This window comes from Festucalex cinctus, chromosome 1, assembly GCF_051991245.1.
Source record: "Festucalex cinctus isolate MCC-2025b chromosome 1, RoL_Fcin_1.0, whole genome shotgun sequence".
NCBI lineage: Eukaryota > Metazoa > Chordata > Actinopteri > Syngnathiformes > Syngnathidae > Festucalex > Festucalex cinctus.
In genome coordinates this window covers 52,155,714-52,173,465 of record NC_135411.1, presented here as the reverse complement: position 1 = coordinate 52,173,465, position 17,752 = coordinate 52,155,714, and the positions used below count along the sequence as shown (strand labels likewise).

Here is a 17,752-nt window from a genome sequence, read left to right as displayed (position 1 = left end):
ACACACCAAGTTTGAACACGGTCGGATGAATTTTGTAGGAGGAGTTAAAATATGACCCCTAAAAAAGGCCACAAAAAAAGGCTACAAATCCCATCATAAATCAAAATGGCGGACTTCCTGTTTGGTTTAGCACATGGTTCCAAGAGACTTTTTTGTACATCGTGGGCTCTTATGTATGCCTCTAAATTATCATAGCGCTAGGTGAAACGTACAACCAGGAATGCTTCGTTAAAGAGGAGTTTTTTAGCTCAAAATGTGATGCCCGGCCCCTACGGGACTTCCTGTTGGGTTTAGCACATGGCACCAAGAGACTTTTTTGTACATCGTGGGCTGTTACATTTGTCTCCAAATTTTCGTAGCTCTAGCTGCTTCGTACAACTGGGAATGCTTCATTAAGAAGGAATTTTTTCCTTTGCAAACTGTGCATGCCACGGCAACAGCGTGCGACAAAATAAAAAGCTTTCAATAACTTTTCATCTTCAACATCTTAAGATGAATCACACCAAGTTTGGAGATGATCGGATAAACTCTGTAGGAGGAGTTCGTTAAAATAAGACCCCTATGAAATGGCCCAAAAAATGGCAACACGTTCCAAAGTAAATCAAAATGGCGGACTTCCTGTTCGGTTTAGCATATGGTTCAAAAAGAGTTTTTTGTACCTTGAGGGCTGTTACATATGTCTTCAAATATTGGTAACTCTAGGTGAAATGTACAGCCGGGAATGCTTCATTAAGTTAGAATTTTGAAACACAAAATTTGATGCCTCGCCTCTGGCGGACTTCCTGTTAGGTTTAGCATATGGCACCAACAGGCTTTTTTGTAGATCATAGTCTGTTACATATGTGTACCAATTTTCGTAGCTCTAGATTAAACGTACCACCGGCAATGCTTCGTTAAGTAAGAATTTTGAAACTGTAAATTTGATGCCCCGCCACCGTCATATAGTATGTCAAAAACTTTAGATTTTTTACCATGATGTTGTCCCAGGTGTTGAGATGGTACAGCCCAAGTTTGAAGTCAATCGGGTTAACCGTGTAGGAGAAGCGGGCAAAAGTATGACCCCTGTAAATGTGCAAAAATGGGCCAAAATTGGACATTCAAATACTCATACCTCACTTCCTGTCTATTTTAGGGTACACATATCAAAGAGGTTTTTGTTCATCTGGATGTGCTACAGGTGCCACACAATTTTCGTAGCCATAGGACAATCGTAGCGGGACAGGGATCCGTTAAACCTATGTAGGTGGCGCTACAGAGCCATTTTTCTGTTATCATGTATGGCGACTTTAAAATATCAAATTTTTCGCCAGACCCGATCTGTGTGTAAAGTTTGGTGAGTTTTCGTTCATGTTTAGTGCCTCAAAAATGTGGTTGTTTGCGGAAAAGAATAATAACAAAGAAAAAGAAGAAGAAGAAGAAGAAGAATAATAATAAGAATTCCTTCAGGAACAATAGGGACCTCGCAGCGGTCGCTGCTCGGGCCCTAATAAGAATTCCTTCAGGAACAATAGGGACCTCGCAGCGGTCGCTGCTCGGGCCCTAACTAGAGCTGCGAGCAGCTATAAAGGGCCCTCGCAACCCGTGCCACGTTGGGGTATTTGCACGTCGGGGTACTGGCACGTTAGGGTACTGTTTCATAAGAAACCGTCTAAATTGTAAATGTTTTGCCATGCTTTTTGTGTTTGTTCACATTGCTATGGAATGCTTTGTCGAGGTATTCGGCTGATAGGTATGCCTCCCAATATTCACACATCTAGCTGAATCATATAAAAAAAAAAATTCTTTGCAAACAATGCATCGCTACAGCAAAGGCGTGCCACGTTGGGGTACTTGCACGTCGGGGTAATGGCACGTTGGGGTACTGTCAAATAGGACAAGGACCATCTAAAATGTTTTTGACAAGCCTTGTGTGTGCAAAGTTTAATCAAAACGCAAAATATGGTGCGCAATTCCCAAAATAAATTAAAAATGGCGGACTTCCTTTTAGGTTTAGCATACGGCTACAGAATACTTTTTGTAGGTCTTAAGCTAATAGGTATGCCTCCCAGTTTTCACAAATCTAGGTCAAGTCATCTTTAGTTGTGTATCGCTTGAATCATACAATTGGAAATGCTCCATAAAAATGCATAGAGGGCGCTATTGAGCACAACGTTGGGTTACTTGCACGTCAGGGTACTGGCACGTTGGGGTACTGTTACATGGAACAAGGACCATTTAAAATGTTAGTTTTTTCCATGCCTTGTCTGTGCAAAGTTTAATGAAGAAGGCCAAAAATTATGTATAATTCCCAAAATAAAATCAAAATAGCGGACTTCCTCTTTGGTTTGGCAAATGGCTACATAATACTTTTTTGTAGGTCTAGCATAATCATACAATCGGAAATGCTTCATAAAAATGTCTAGAGGGCGCTATTTATTGCAAATTGCACAATAAATCTCTGAAAATTCATGTTCATGACAAGTCTGATGTGTTTGCAAAGTTTCATGAGTTTTCATGTGTATAAAAAAAAAAAAAAAGCAGCACTTGACAACTGTTACATGGAACAAGGACCATTTAAAATGTTAGTTTTTTCCATGCCTTGTCTGTGCAAAGTTAAATGAAAAAGGCCAAAAATGATGTATAATTCCCAAAATAAAATCAAAATAGCGGACTTCCTCTTTGGTTTGGCAAATGGCTACATAATACTTTTTTGTATGTCTAGCATAATCATACAATCGGAAATGCTTCATAAAAAGGTCTAGAGGGCGCTATTTATTGCAAATTGCACAATAAATCTCTGAAAATTCATGTTCATGACAAGTCTGATGTGTTTGCAAAGTTCCATGAGTTTTCATGTGTATAAAAAAAAAAAAAGCAGCACTTGACAAACAATGCATTGCTATGGCAACAGCGTGTTACAAAATAAAAAACTTTCGATTACTTTGCATCTTAAACATCTTAAGATGAAACACACCAAGTTTGAAGACAGTCGGATAAATTTTGTAGGAGGGGTTCGTTAAAATATGACCCCTGAAAGTTTTTCCTTGCCCGGTTGGAGGGTTAGATCAGGGGATGTCGCAACTTGTTTGTGGTTAAGTGCTACAGAAGTAAATGTGTCTTAACAACCTCATGATTGAATGTGTTTTCAATTCTCTAGGATGTGATTGGATTGTATCAATTAAATGTTCTTATAACTGATTCAGTGAGTAGTAAAAATAGTGTGTCAAGTATAATGACATGAAATATAAGGAATACAAAAAACAAAACAAGAACCCTCTAAATTACACATTTTGTTCCAGGCTTTATGTGCGTGCATAGTTTGAGTATACACCTAGGTTTAGGCCAGGAGTGTTCAAACCTTTTGCAAAGAGGGCCGGGTATGGTAAGGTGAAAATGTGTGGGGCCTAATCAACCATTTAGTTTAGCCTGACATAATTTTTTTACATGCATATGTAAATATATATATGTGGACAAATGTGTACATATGTCTACAAATTTTTGTAGCTCGAGCTGCTTCGTCCAACTGGGAACGCTGCATTAAGAAGGATTTTTTTTTTCCTTTGCCAACAGTGCATGCCACGACAACAGCGTGCGACGAAATAAAAAGCTTTCAATAACTTTTCATCGTCAACATCTTAAGATGAATCACACCAAGTTTGAAGATGATCGGATAAACTCTGTAGGAGGAGTTCGTTAAAATAAGACCCCTATGAAATGGCCAAAAAAATGGCAACATGTTCCAAAGTAAATCAAAATGGCAGACTTCCTGTTAGGTTTAGCATATGGTTCAAAAAGAGTTTTTTGTACCTTGAGGGCTGTTACATATGTCTTCAAATTTTGGTCACTCTAGGTGAAACGTACAGCCGGAAATGCTTCATTAAGTAAAAATTTTGAAATGCAAAATTTGATGCCCTGCCTCTGGCGGACTTCCTGTTAGGTTTAGCATATGGCACCAACAGGCTTTTTTGTAGATCATAGTCTGTTACATATGTGTACCAATTTTCGTAGCTCTAGATTAAACGTATAACCGGCAATACTTCAGATGAAACATGCCAAAGAATGAAGACAATCTGATAAGTTTTGTAGAAAATATGAGGCCTATAAAAGGCCCCCAAAAAATGGCTACAAATAGCAAAGTAAATCAAAATGCCGGACTTCCTGTTTGGCTTAGCATATGGTTCTAAAAGACTTTTTTGTACATCGTGGGCTCTTATGTATGCCTCCAAATTATCATAGCGCTAGGTGAAAGGTACAACCGGGAATGCTTCGTTAAAGAGGAGTTTTTTAGCTCAAAAAGTGATGCCCGGCCCTTGCGGGACTTCCTGTTGGGTTTAGCACAAAGCAGCAAGAGACCTTTTTGTACATCGTGGGCTGTTACATATGTCTACAAATTTTCGTAGCTCTAGCTGCTTCGTACAACTGAGAATTCTTCATTAAGAAGAATTTTTTTCCTTTGCAAACAAGTGCATGCCACGACAACAGCGTGCAGCGAAATAAAAAGCTTTCAATAACTTTTCATCTTCAACATCTTAAGATGAATCACACCAAGTTTGAAGATGATCGGATAAACTCTGTAAGAGGAGTTCGTTAAAATAGGACCCCTATGAAATGGCCAAAAAAATGGGAACACGTTCCAAAGTAAATCAAAATGGTGGACTTTCTGTTAGGTTTAGCATATGGTTCAAAAAGAGTTTTTTGTACCTTGAGGGCTGTTACATATGTCTTTAAATTTTGGTAACTCTAGGTGAAACGTACAGCCGGGAATGCTTCATTAAGTAAGAATTTTGAAACTCAAAATTTGATGCCCCGCCTCTGGCGGACTTCCTGTTGGGTTTAGCATATGGCACCAACAGACTTTTTTGTAGGTCATAGTCTGTTACATATGTGTACCAATTTTCGTAGCTCTAGGTTAAACATACAACCGGCAATACTACGTTTAGTAAGAGTTTTGAAACTCTAAATTTGATGCCCCACCGCCGTCATATAGTATGTCGAAAACTTTAGATTTTTTACCATGGTGTTGTCCCAGGTCTTGAGATGGTACATCCCAAGTTTGAAGTCAATTGGATTAACCGTGTAGGAGAAGCAGGCAAAAGTATGACCCCTGTAAATGTGCAAAAATTGGCCAAAATTGGACATTTAAATACTCATATCTCACTTCCTGTCTATTTTAGGGTACACACATCAAAGAGGTTTTTGTTCATCTGGATGTGCTACAGGTGCCACACAATTTTCATAGCCGTCGGACAATCGTAGCGGGCCAGGGATCTGTTTAACCTATGTAGGTGGCGCTATGGAGCCATTTTTCTGTTATCACCTATGGCGACTTTAAAATATCAAATTTTTCGCCAGGCCTGACGTGTGTGTAAAGTTTGGTGAGTTTTCGTTCACGTTTAGTGTCTCAAAAATGTGATTGTTTGCGGAAAAGAATAATAACAAATAAAAAGAAGAATAACTAGAGCTGCGAGCAGCTATAAAGGGCCCTCGCAACCCGGGCCACGTTGGGGTATTTGCACGTCGGGGTACTGGCATGTTGGGGTACTGTCAAATAGGAAACCATCTAAATTGTAAACGTTTTTGCCATGCTTTGTGTTTTTAAAGTTTCATGGAAAGGCCAAAAACGATGCACAATTAACAAAATAAAATCAAAATGGATTGGCACATGGCTATATAGAATACTTTTTGAATATATTCGGCATGCCTGCCAATATTCACACATCTAGCTGAATCATATAATCGGAAAGACTTCATAAAAATGTCTAGAGGGCGCTATTGAGCCATTTATTACAAATAGCACAACAAATCTCTAAATAAAATATTCATGTTCTAGACAGGTCTGGTGCGTGTGCAAAGTTTTGTGAGTTTTCACCCATATTTAGACTCTCAAAAAAGCATTTTTCTTCACAAACAATGCATGGCTACAGCAAAGGCGTGTGACAAAATAAAAAAATTCAATAACTTTTCATCTTAAATATCTTAAGATGAAACACGCCAAAGAATGAAGACGATCTGATAAGTTCTGTTGAAAATATGACCCCTATAAAAGGCCCCAAAAAATGGCTACAAATACCAAAGTAAATCAAAATGGCAGACTTCCTTTTTGATTCAGCATATGGCTTTAGAAACCTTTTTGTAAGTCTTAGGCTGATAGGTATCCCAATTTTTACAAATCTAGCTGAATCATAAAACACAAAACATTTGCAAAAGCTTCATAAAAATGTCTAGAGGGCGCTATTGAACCATTTATTGCAAATTGAATAAGAAATCTCTAAAATATTCATGCTGATGACAAGCCTGATGTGTGTGTAAAGTTTCATGAGTTTTTGCACATGTTTAGACCAAAAAAAAAAGTAACATTTTACTTGGCAAACAATGCATCGCCATGACAACGGCGTGCGACAAAATAAATAACTTTCGATAACTTTGCATCTTAAACATCTTAAGATGAAGCACACCAAGTTTAAAGACAGTCGGATAAATTTTGTAGGAGGAGTTCGTTAAAATATGACCCCTAAAAAAGGCCACAAAAAATGGCTACAAATCCCAACGTAAATCAAAATGGTGGACTTCCTGATTGGTTTAGCATATTGCTCCAAGAGACTTTTTTTGTACATCCTGAGCTCTTATGTTTGCCTGCAAATTATCATAGCTTTAGGTGTTTAATCAAAACGCAAAATATGGTGTGCAATTCCCATGCATTGCTATGGCAACAGCGTGTGACAAAATAAAAAACCTTCGATTACTTTGCATCTTAAACATCTTAAGATGAAACATACCAAGTTTGAAGACAGTCGGATAAATTTTGTAGGAGGGGTTCGTTAAAATATGACCCCTGAAAAAGGCCACAAAAAATGGCAACAAATCCCATCATAAATCAAAATGGCGGACTTCCTGTTTGGTTTAGCCCATGGTTCCAAGAGACTTTTTTGTATATCGTGGGCTCTTATGTATGCCTGCAAATTATCATAGCGCTAGGTGAAACGTACAACCGGGAATGCTTAGTTAAAGAGGAGTTTTTTAGCTCAAAATGTGATGCCCGGCCCCTGGGGGACTTCCTGTTGCGTTTAGCACATGGCACCAAGAGACATTTTTGTAGATCCTGGGCTGTTACATATGTCTACAATTTTTCGTCACTCTAGCTGCTTCGTACAACTGGGAATGCTTCATTAAGAAGGATTTTTTTCCTTTGCAAAAAGTGCATGCCACGATAACAGCATGTGACGAAATAAAAAACTTTCAATAACTTTTCATTTTCAACATCTTAAGATGAATCACACCAAGTTTGAAGATGATCGGATAAACTCTGTAGGAGGAGTTTGTTAAAATATGACCCCTATGAAATGGCCAAAAAAAATGGCAACACATTCCAAAGTAAATCAAAATGGCGGACGTCCTGTTAGGTTTAGCATATGGTTCAAAAAGAGTTTTTTGTAAATCGAGGGCTGTTATATACCTCTACAAATTTTGGTAACTCTAGGTGAAACGTACAGCCGGGTATGCTTTGTTAAAGAGGAGTTTTTTAGCTCAAAATGTGATGCCCGGCCCCTGGGGGACTTCCTGTTGCGTTTAGCACATGGCACCAAGAGACATTTTTGTAGATCCTGGGCTGTTACATATGTCTACAATTTTTCGTCACTCTAGCTGCTTCGTACAACTGGGAATGCTTCATTAAGAAGGATTTTTTTCCTTTGCAAAAAGTGCATGCCACGATAACAGCATGTGACGAAATAAAAAACTTTCAATAACTTTTCATTTTCAACATCTTAAGATGAATCACACCAAGTTTGAAGATGATCGGATAAACTCTGTAGGAGGAGTTTGTTAAAATATGACCCCTATGAAATGGCCAAAAAAAATGGCAACACATTCCAAAGTAAATCAAAATGGCGGACGTCCTGTTAGGTTTAGCATATGGTTCAAAAAGAGTTTTTTGTAAATCGAGGGCTGTTATATACCTCTACAAATTTTGGTAACTCTAGGTGAAACGTACAGCCGGGTATGCTTTGTTAAAGAGGAGTTTTTTTTTTAGCTCAAAATGTGATGCCCGGCCCCTGGGGGACTTCCTGTTGGGTTTAGCACAGGGCACCAGGAGACTTTTTTGTACATCTTGGGCTGTTACATATGTCTACAAATTTTCGTAGCTCTAGCTGCTTCGTACAACTGGCAATGCTTCTTTAAGGATATTTTTTTTCCTTTGCAAACAGTGCATGCCATGACAACAGCGTGCGACGAAATACAAAGCTTTCAATAAATTTTCATCTTCAACATCTTAAGATGAATCACACCAAGTTTGAAGATGATCGGATAAACACTGTAGGAGGAGTTCGTTAAAATAAGACTCCAATGAAATGGCCAAAAAAATGGCAACACGTTCCAAAATAAATCAAAATGGTGGACTTCCTGTTAGGTTTAGCATATGGTTCAAAAAGAGTTTTTTGTAGGTCATAGCCTGTTACATATGTGTACCAATTTTCGTAGCTCTAGATTAAACGTACAACCGGCAATGCCTCGTGAAGTAAGAATTTTTAAACTCTAAATTTGATGCGCCGCCGCCGTCATATAGTATATCAAAAACTTTTCATTTTTCACAATGATGTTGTCCCAGGTGTTGAGATGGTACATCCCAAGTTTGAAGTCAATCGGGTTAACCGTGTAGGAGAAGCGGGCAAAAGTATGACCCCTGTAAATGTGCAAAAATTGGCAAAAATTGGACATTTAAATACTCATACCTCACTTTCTGTCTATTTTAGGGTACACACTTCAAAGAGGTTTTTGTTCATTGGGATGTGCTACAGGTGCCACACAATTTTCATAGCCGTCGGACAATCGTAGCGGGACAGGGATCCGTTTAACCTATGTAGGGGGCGCTAAGGAGCCATTTTTCTGTTATCATGTATGGCGACTTTAAAATATCAAATTTTTCGCCAGGCCTGATGTGCGTGTAAAGTTTGGTGAGTTTTCGGTCACGTTTAGTGTCTCAAAAATGCGATTGTTTGCGGAGAAGAATAATAACTAGAGCTGCGAGCAGCTATAAAGGGCCCTCGCAACCCGGACCACGTTGGGGTACTTGCACGTCGGGGTACTGGCACGTTGGGGTACTGTCAAATAGGACAAGGACCATCTAAAATGTTTTTGACAAGCCTTGTATGTGCAAAGTTTAATCAAAACGCAAAATATGGTGTGCAATTCCCAAAATAAATTCAAAATGGCGGACTTCCTTTTAGGTTTAGCATACGGCTACAGAATACTTTTTGTAGGTCTTAAGCTAATAGGTATGCCTCCCAGTTTTCACAAATCTAGGTCAAGTCATCTTTAGTTGTGTATCGCTTGAATCATACAATTGGAAATGCTCCATAAAAATGCATAGAGGGCGCTATTGAGCACAACGTTGGGTTACTTGCACGTCAGGGTACTGGCACGTTGGGGTACTGTTACATGGAACAAGGACCATTTAAAATGTTATTTTTTTCCATGCCTTGTCTGTGCAAAGTTTAATGAAAGAGGCCAAAAATGATGTATAATTCCCAAAATAAAATCAAAATAGCGGACTTCCTCTTTGGTTTGGCAAATGGCTACATAATACTTTTTTGTAGGTATTAGGCTGATAGGGGTCTGTCCTAATTTTCACAAATCTAGCAGAATCATACAATCGGAAATACTTCATAAAAATGTCTAGAGGGCGCTATTTATTGCAAATTGCACAATAAATCTCTAAAAATTCATGTTCATGACAAGTCTGATGTGTTTGCAAAGTTTCATAAGTTTTCACACATGTATAGATAAAAAAACAAAGCAGCACTTCACTTGGCAAACTGCATCGCTATAGCAGCAGCGTGCGACAAAATAAAAAACTTTTGATAACTTTGCATCTTAAACATCTTAAGATGAAACACACCAAGTTTGAAGACGGTCGGATGAACTTTGTACGAGGAGTTCGTTAAAATATGACAACTGAAAAAGGCCACAAAAAATGGCAACAAATCCCATCGTAAATCAAAATGGCAGACTTCCTGTTTGGTTTATCACATGGTTCCAAGAGACTTTTTTGTACATCGTGGGCTCTTATGTATGCCTGCAAATTATCATCGCGCTAGGTGAAACGTACAACCGGGAATGCTTCGTTAAAGAGGAGTTTTCTAGCTCAAAATGTGATGCCCGGCCCCTGGGGGACTTCCTGTTGGGCTTAGCACATGGCACCAAGAGACTTTTTTGTACACTGTGGGCTGTTACATATGTCTACAATTTTTTGTAGCTCTAGCTACTTCGTACAACTGGGAATGCTTCATTAAGAGGGATTTTTTTCCTTTGCAAAAAGTGCATGCCACGACAACAGCGTGCGACGAAATAAAGAGCTTTCAATAACTTTTCATCCTCAACATCTTAAGATGAGTCACACCAAGTTTGAAGATGATCGGATAAACTCTGTAGGAGGAGTTCGTTAAAATATGACCCCTATGAAATGGCCCAAAACATGGCAACACATTCCAAAGTAAATAAAAATGGCGGACATCCTGTTAGGTTTAGCATATGGTTCAAAAAGAGTTTTTTGTACCTCGAGGGGTGTTATATACCTCTACAAATTTTGGTAACTCTAGGTGACACGTACAGCCGGGTATGCTTTGTTAAAGAGGAGTTTTTTAGCTTAAAATGTGATGCCCGGCCCCTGGGGGACTTCCTGTTGGGTTTAGCACAGGGCACCAAGAGACTTTTTTGTACATCTTGGGCTGTTACATATGTCTACAAATTTTCGTAGCTCTAGCTGCTTCGTACAACTGGCAATGCTTCTTTAAGGATATTTTTTTTCCTTTGCAAACAGTGCATGCCATGACAACAGCGTGCGACGAAATACAAAGCTTTCAATAACTTTTCATCTTCAACATCTTAAGATGAATCACACCAAGTTTGAAGATGATCGGATAAACACTGTAGGAGGAGTTCGTTAAAATAAGACCCCAATGAAATGGCCAAAAAAATGGCAACACGTTCCAAAATAAATCAAAATGGCGGACTTCCTGTGAGGTTTAGCATATGGTTCAAAAAGAGTTTTTTGTAGGTCATAGCCTGTTACATATGTGTACAAATTTTCGTAGCTCTAGATTAAACGTACAACCGGCAATGCTTCATGAAGTAAGAATTTTTAAACTCTAAATTTGATGCGTCGCCGACGTCATATAGTATATCAAAAACTTTAGATTTTTTACAATGATGTTGTCCCAGGTGTTGAGATGGTCCATCCCAAGTTTGAAGTTAATCGGGTTAACCGTGTAGGAGAAGCGGGCAAAAGTATGACCCCTGTAAATGTGCAAAACTGGGCCAAAATTGGACAGTCAGATGATCATACCTCACTTTCTGTCTATTTTAGGGTACACACATCAAAGAGGTTTTTGTTCATCTGGATGTGCTACGGGTGCCACACAATTTTCGTCGCCATAGGACAATCGTAGCGGGAGAGGGATCCGTTTAACCTATGTAGGTGGCGCTATGGAGCCATTTTTCTGTTATCATGTATGGCGACTTTAAAATATCAAATTTTTCGCCAGGCCTGATGTGCGTGTAAAGTTTGGTGAGTTTTCGTTCACGTTTAGCGTCTCAAAAATGCGATTGTTTGCGGAGAAGAATAATAATAAGAATAACTAGAGCTGCGAGCAGCTATAAAGGGCCCTCGCAACCCGGGCCACGTTGGGGTACTTGCACGTCGGGGTACTGGCACGTTGGGGTACTGTCAAATCGGACAAGGACCATCTAAAATGTTTTTGACAAGCTTTGTGAGTGCAAAAGGCCAAAGATGGTGTGCAATTCCCAAAATAAATTCTAAATGGCGGACTTCCTTTTAGGTTTAGCATACGGCTACAGAATACTTTTTGTAGGTCTTAAGCTAATAGGTATGCCTCCCAGTTTTCACAAATCTAGGTCAAGTCATCTTTAGTTGTGTATCGCTTGAATCATACAATTGGAAATGCTCCATAAAAATGCATAAAGGGCGCTATTGAGCACAACGTTGGGTTACTTGCACGTCAGGGTACTGGCACGTTGGGGTACTGTTACATGGAACAAGGACCATTTAAAATGTTATTTTTTTCCATGCCTTGTCTGTGCAAAGTTTAATGAAAGAGGCCAAAAATGATGTATAATTCCCAAAATAAAATCAAAATAGCGGACTTCCTCTTTGGTTTGGCAAATGGCTACATAATACTTTTTTGTAGGTATTAGGCTGATAGGGGTCTGTCCTAATTTTCACAAATCTAGCAGAATCATACAATCGGAAATACTTCATAAAAATGTCTAGAGGGCGCTATTTATTGCAAATTGCACAATAAATCTCTAAAAATTCATGTTCATGACAAGTCTGATGTGTTTGCAAAGTTTCATGAGTTTTCACACATGTATAGATAAAAAAACAAAGCAGCACTTTACTTGGCAAACAATGCATCGCTATAGCAGCAGCGTGCGACAAAATAAAAAACTTTCGATAACTTTGCATCTTAAACATCTTAAGATGAAACACACCAAGTTTGAAGACGGTCGGATGAACTTTGTACGAGGAGTTCGTTAAAATATGACCCCTGAAAAAGGCCACAAAAAATGGCAACAAATCCCATCGTAAATCAAAATGGCAGACTTCCTGTTTTGTTTAGCACATGGTTCCAAGAGACTTTTTTGTACATCGTGGGCTCTTATGTATGCCTGCAAATTATCATCGCGCTAGGTGAAACGTACAACCGGGAATGCTTCGTTAAAGAGGAGTTTTCTAGCTCAAAATGTGATGCCCGGCCCCTGGGGGACTTCCTGTTGGGTTTAGCACATGGCACCAAGAGACTTTTTTGTACATTGTGGGCTGTTACATATGTCTACAAATTTTTGTAGCTCTAGCTACTTCGTACAACTGGGAATGCTTCATTAAGAAGGATTTTTTTCCTTTGCAAAAAGTGCATGCCACGACAACAGCGTGCGACGAAATAAAGAGCTTTCAATAACTTTTCATCCTCAACATCTTAAGATGAGTCACACCAAGTTTGAAGATGATCGGATAAACTCTGTAGGAGGAGTTCGTTAAAATATGACCGCTATGAAATGGCCCAAAAAATGGCAACACATTCCAAAGTAAATCAAAATGGGGGACGTCCTGTTAGGTTTAGCACATGGTTCAAAAAGAGTTTTTTGTACCTCGAGGGCTGTTATATACCTCTACAAATTTTGGTAACTCTAGGTGAAACGTACAGCCGGGTATGCTTTGTTAAAGAGGAGTTTTTTAGCTCAAAATGTGATGCCCGGCCCCTGGGGGACTTCCTGTTGGGTTTAGCACAGGGCACCAAGAGACTTTTTTGTACATCTTGGGCTGTTACATATGTCTACAAATTTTCGTAGCTCTAGCTGCTTCGTACAAATGGGAATGCTTCTTTAAGGATATTTTTTTTCCTTTAAAAACAGTGCATGCCATGACAACAGCGTGCGACGAAATACAAAGCTTTCAATAACTTTTCATCTTCAACATCTTAAGATGAATCACACCAAGTTTGAAGATGATCGGATAAACACTGTAGGAGGAGTTCGTTAAAATAAGACCCCAATGAAATGGGCAAAAAAATGGCAACACGTTCCAAAATAAATCAAAATGGTGGACTTCCTGTTAGGTTTAGCATATGGTTCAAAAAGAGTTTTTTGTAGGTCATAGCCTGTTACATATGTGTACCAATTTTCGTAGCTCTAGATTAAACGTACAACCGGCAATGCTTCGTGAAGTAAGAATTTTTAAACTCTAAATTTGATGCGCCGCCGCCGTCATATAGTATATCAAAAACTTTTCATTTTTCACAATGATGTTGTCCCAGGTGTTGAGATGGTACATCCCAAGTTTGAAGTCAATCGGGTTAACCGTGTAGGAGAAGCGGGCAAAAGTATGACCCCTGTAAATGTGCAAAAATTGGCAAAAATTGGACATTTAAATACTCATACCTCACTTTCTGTCTATTTTAGGGTACACACTTCAAAGAGGTTTTTGTTCATTGGGATGTGCTACAGGTGCCACACAATTTTCATAGCCGTCGGACAATCGTAGCGGGACAGGGATCCGTTTAACCTATGTAGGGGGCGCTAAGGAGCCATTTTTCTGTTATCATGTATGGCGACTTTAAAATACAAAATTTTTCGCCAGGCCTGATGTGCGTGTAAAGTTTGGTGAGTTTTCGGTCACGTTTAGTGTCTCAAAAATGCGATTGTTTGCGGAGAAGAATAATAAGAATAAGAATAATAACTAGAGCTGCGAGCAGCTATAAAGGGCCCTCGCAACCCGGGCCACGTTGGGGTATTTGCACGTCGGGGTACTGGCATGTTGGGGTACTGTCAAATAGGAAACCATCTAAATTGTAAACGTTTTTGCCATGCTTTGTGTTTTTAAAGTTTCATGGAAAGGCCAAAAACGATGCACAATTAACAAAATAAAATCAAAATGGATTGGCACATGGCTATATAGAATACTTTTTGAATATATTCGGCATGCCTGCCAATATTCACACATCTAGCTGAATCATATAATCGGAAAGACTTCATAAAAATGTCTAGAGGGCGCTATTGAGCCATTTATTACAAATAGCACAACAAATCTCTAAATAAAATATTCATGTTCTAGACAGGTCTGGTGCGTGTGCAAAGTTTTGTGAGTTTTCACCCATATTTAGACTCTCAAAAAAGCATTTTTCTTCACAAACAATGCATGGCTACAGCAAAGGCGTGTGACAAAATAAAAAAATTCAATAACTTTTCATCTTAAATATCTTAAGATGAAACACGCCAAAGAATGAAGACGATCTGATAAGTTCTGTTGAAAATATGACCCCTATAAAAGGCCCCAAAAAATGGCTACAAATACCAAAGTAAATCAAAATGGCAGACTTCCTTTTTGATTCAGCATATGGCTTTAGAAACCTTTTTGTAAGTCTTAGGCTGATAGGTATCCCAATTTTTACAAATCTAGCTGAATCATAAAACACAAAACATTTGCAAAAGCTTCATAAAAATGTCTAGAGGGCGCTATTGAACCATTTATTGCAAATTGAATAAGAAATCTCTAAAATATTCATGCTGATGACAAGCCTGATGTGTGTGTAAAGTTTCATGAGTTTTTGCACATGTTTAGACCAAAAAAAAAAGTAACATTTTACTTGGCAAACAATGCATCGCCATGACAACGGCGTGCGACAAAATAAATAACTTTCGATAACTTTGCATCTTAAACATCTTAAGATGAAGCACACCAAGTTTAAAGACAGTCGGATAAATTTTGTAGGAGGAGTTCGTTAAAATATGACCCCTAAAAAAGGCCACAAAAAATGGCTACAAATCCCAACGTAAATCAAAATGGTGGACTTCCTGATTGGTTTAGCATATTGCTCCAAGAGACTTTTTTTGTACATCCTGAGCTCTTATGTTTGCCTGCAAATTATCATAGCTTTAGGTGTTTAATCAAAACGCAAAATATGGTGTGCAATTCCCATGCATTGCTATGGCAACAGCGTGTGACAAAATAAAAAACCTTCGATTACTTTGCATCTTAAACATCTTAAGATGAAACATACCAAGTTTGAAGACAGTCGGATAAATTTTGTAGGAGGGGTTCGTTAAAATATGACCCCTGAAAAAGGCCACAAAAAATGGCAACAAATCCCATCATAAATCAAAATGGCGGACTTCCTGTTTGGTTTAGCCCATGGTTCCAAGAGACTTTTTTGTATATCGTGGGCTCTTATGTATGCCTGCAAATTATCATAGCGCTAGGTGAAACGTACAACCGGGAATGCTTAGTTAAAGAGGAGTTTTTTAGCTCAAAATGTGATGCCCGGCCCCTGGGGGACTTCCTGTTGCGTTTAGCACATGGCACCAAGAGACATTTTTGTAGATCCTGGGCTGTTACATATGTCTACAATTTTTCGTCACTCTAGCTGCTTCGTACAACTGGGAATGCTTCATTAAGAAGGATTTTTTTCCTTTGCAAAAAGTGCATGCCACGATAACAGCATGTGACGAAATAAAAAACTTTCAATAACTTTTCATTTTCAACATCTTAAGATGAATCACACCAAGTTTGAAGATGATCGGATAAACTCTGTAGGAGGAGTTTGTTAAAATATGACCCCTATGAAATGGCCAAAAAAAATGGCAACACATTCCAAAGTAAATCAAAATGGCGGACGTCCTGTTAGGTTTAGCATATGGTTCAAAAAGAGTTTTTTGTAAATCGAGGGCTGTTATATACCTCTACAAATTTTGGTAACTCTAGGTGAAACGTACAGCCGGGTATGCTTTGTTAAAGAGGAGTTTTTTAGCTCAAAATGTGATGCCCGGCCCCTGGGGGACTTCCTGTTGCGTTTAGCACATGGCACCAAGAGACATTTTTGTAGATCCTGGGCTGTTACATATGTCTACAATTTTTCGTCACTCTAGCTGCTTCGTACAACTGGGAATGCTTCATTAAGAAGGATTTTTTTCCTTTGCAAAAAGTGCATGCCACGATAACAGCATGTGACGAAATAAAAAACTTTCAATAACTTTTCATTTTCAACATCTTAAGATGAATCACACCAAGTTTGAAGATGATCGGATAAACTCTGTAGGAGGAGTTTGTTAAAATATGACCCCTATGAAATGGCCAAAAAAAATGGCAACACATTCCAAAGTAAATCAAAATGGCGGACGTCCTGTTAGGTTTAGCATATGGTTCAAAAAGAGTTTTTTGTAAATCGAGGGCTGTTATATACCTCTACAAATTTTGGTAACTCTAGGTGAAACGTACAGCCGGGTATGCTTTGTTAAAGAGGAGTTTTTTTTTTAGCTCAAAATGTGATGCCCGGCCCCTGGGGGACTTCCTGTTGGGTTTAGCACAGGGCACCAGGAGACTTTTTTGTACATCTTGGGCTGTTACATATGTCTACAAATTTTCGTAGCTCTAGCTGCTTCGTACAACTGGCAATGCTTCTTTAAGGATATTTTTTTTCCTTTGCAAACAGTGCATGCCATGACAACAGCGTGCGACGAAATACAAAGCTTTCAATAACTTTTCATCTTCAACATCTTAAGATGAATCACACCAAGTTTGAAGATGATCGGATAAACACTGTAGGAGGAGTTCGTTAAAATAAGACTCCAATGAAATGGCCAAAAAAATGGCAACACGTTCCAAAATAAATCAAAATGGTGGACTTCCTGTTAGGTTTAGCATATGGTTCAAAAAGAGTTTTTTGTAGGTCATAGCCTGTTACATATGTGTACCAATTTTCGTAGCTCTAGATTAAACGTACAACCGGCAATGCCTCGTGAAGTAAGAATTTTTAAACTCTAAATTTGATGCGCCGCCGCCGTCATATAGTATATCAAAAACTTTTCATTTTTCACAATGATGTTGTCCCAGGTGTTGAGATGGTACATCCCAAGTTTGAAGTCAATCGGGTTAACCGTGTAGGAGAAGCGGGCAAAAGTATGACCCCTGTAAATGTGCAAAAATTGGCAAAAATTGGACATTTAAATACTCATACCTCACTTTCTGTCTATTTTAGGGTACACACTTCAAAGAGGTTTTTGTTCATTGGGATGTGCTACAGGTGCCACACAATTTTCATAGCCGTCGGACAATCGTAGCGGGACAGGGATCCGTTTAACCTATGTAGGGGGCGCTAAGGAGCCATTTTTCTGTTATCATGTATGGCGACTTTAAAATATCAAATTTTTCGCCAGGCCTGATGTGCGTGTAAAGTTTGGTGAGTTTTCGGTCACGTTTAGTGTC

The 17,752-nt window shown here is 38.8% G+C and overlaps 1 protein-coding gene across 2 annotated transcripts in view; it reads right to left on the bottom strand.

Moving 5' to 3' along the window:
• cacna1ia (calcium voltage-gated channel subunit alpha1 Ia) overlaps positions 1–17,752 on the bottom strand; it is a 242,043-nt gene that overhangs the window by 43,153 nt on the left and 181,138 nt on the right. The gene's annotated exons all lie outside the window — the stretch shown is intronic.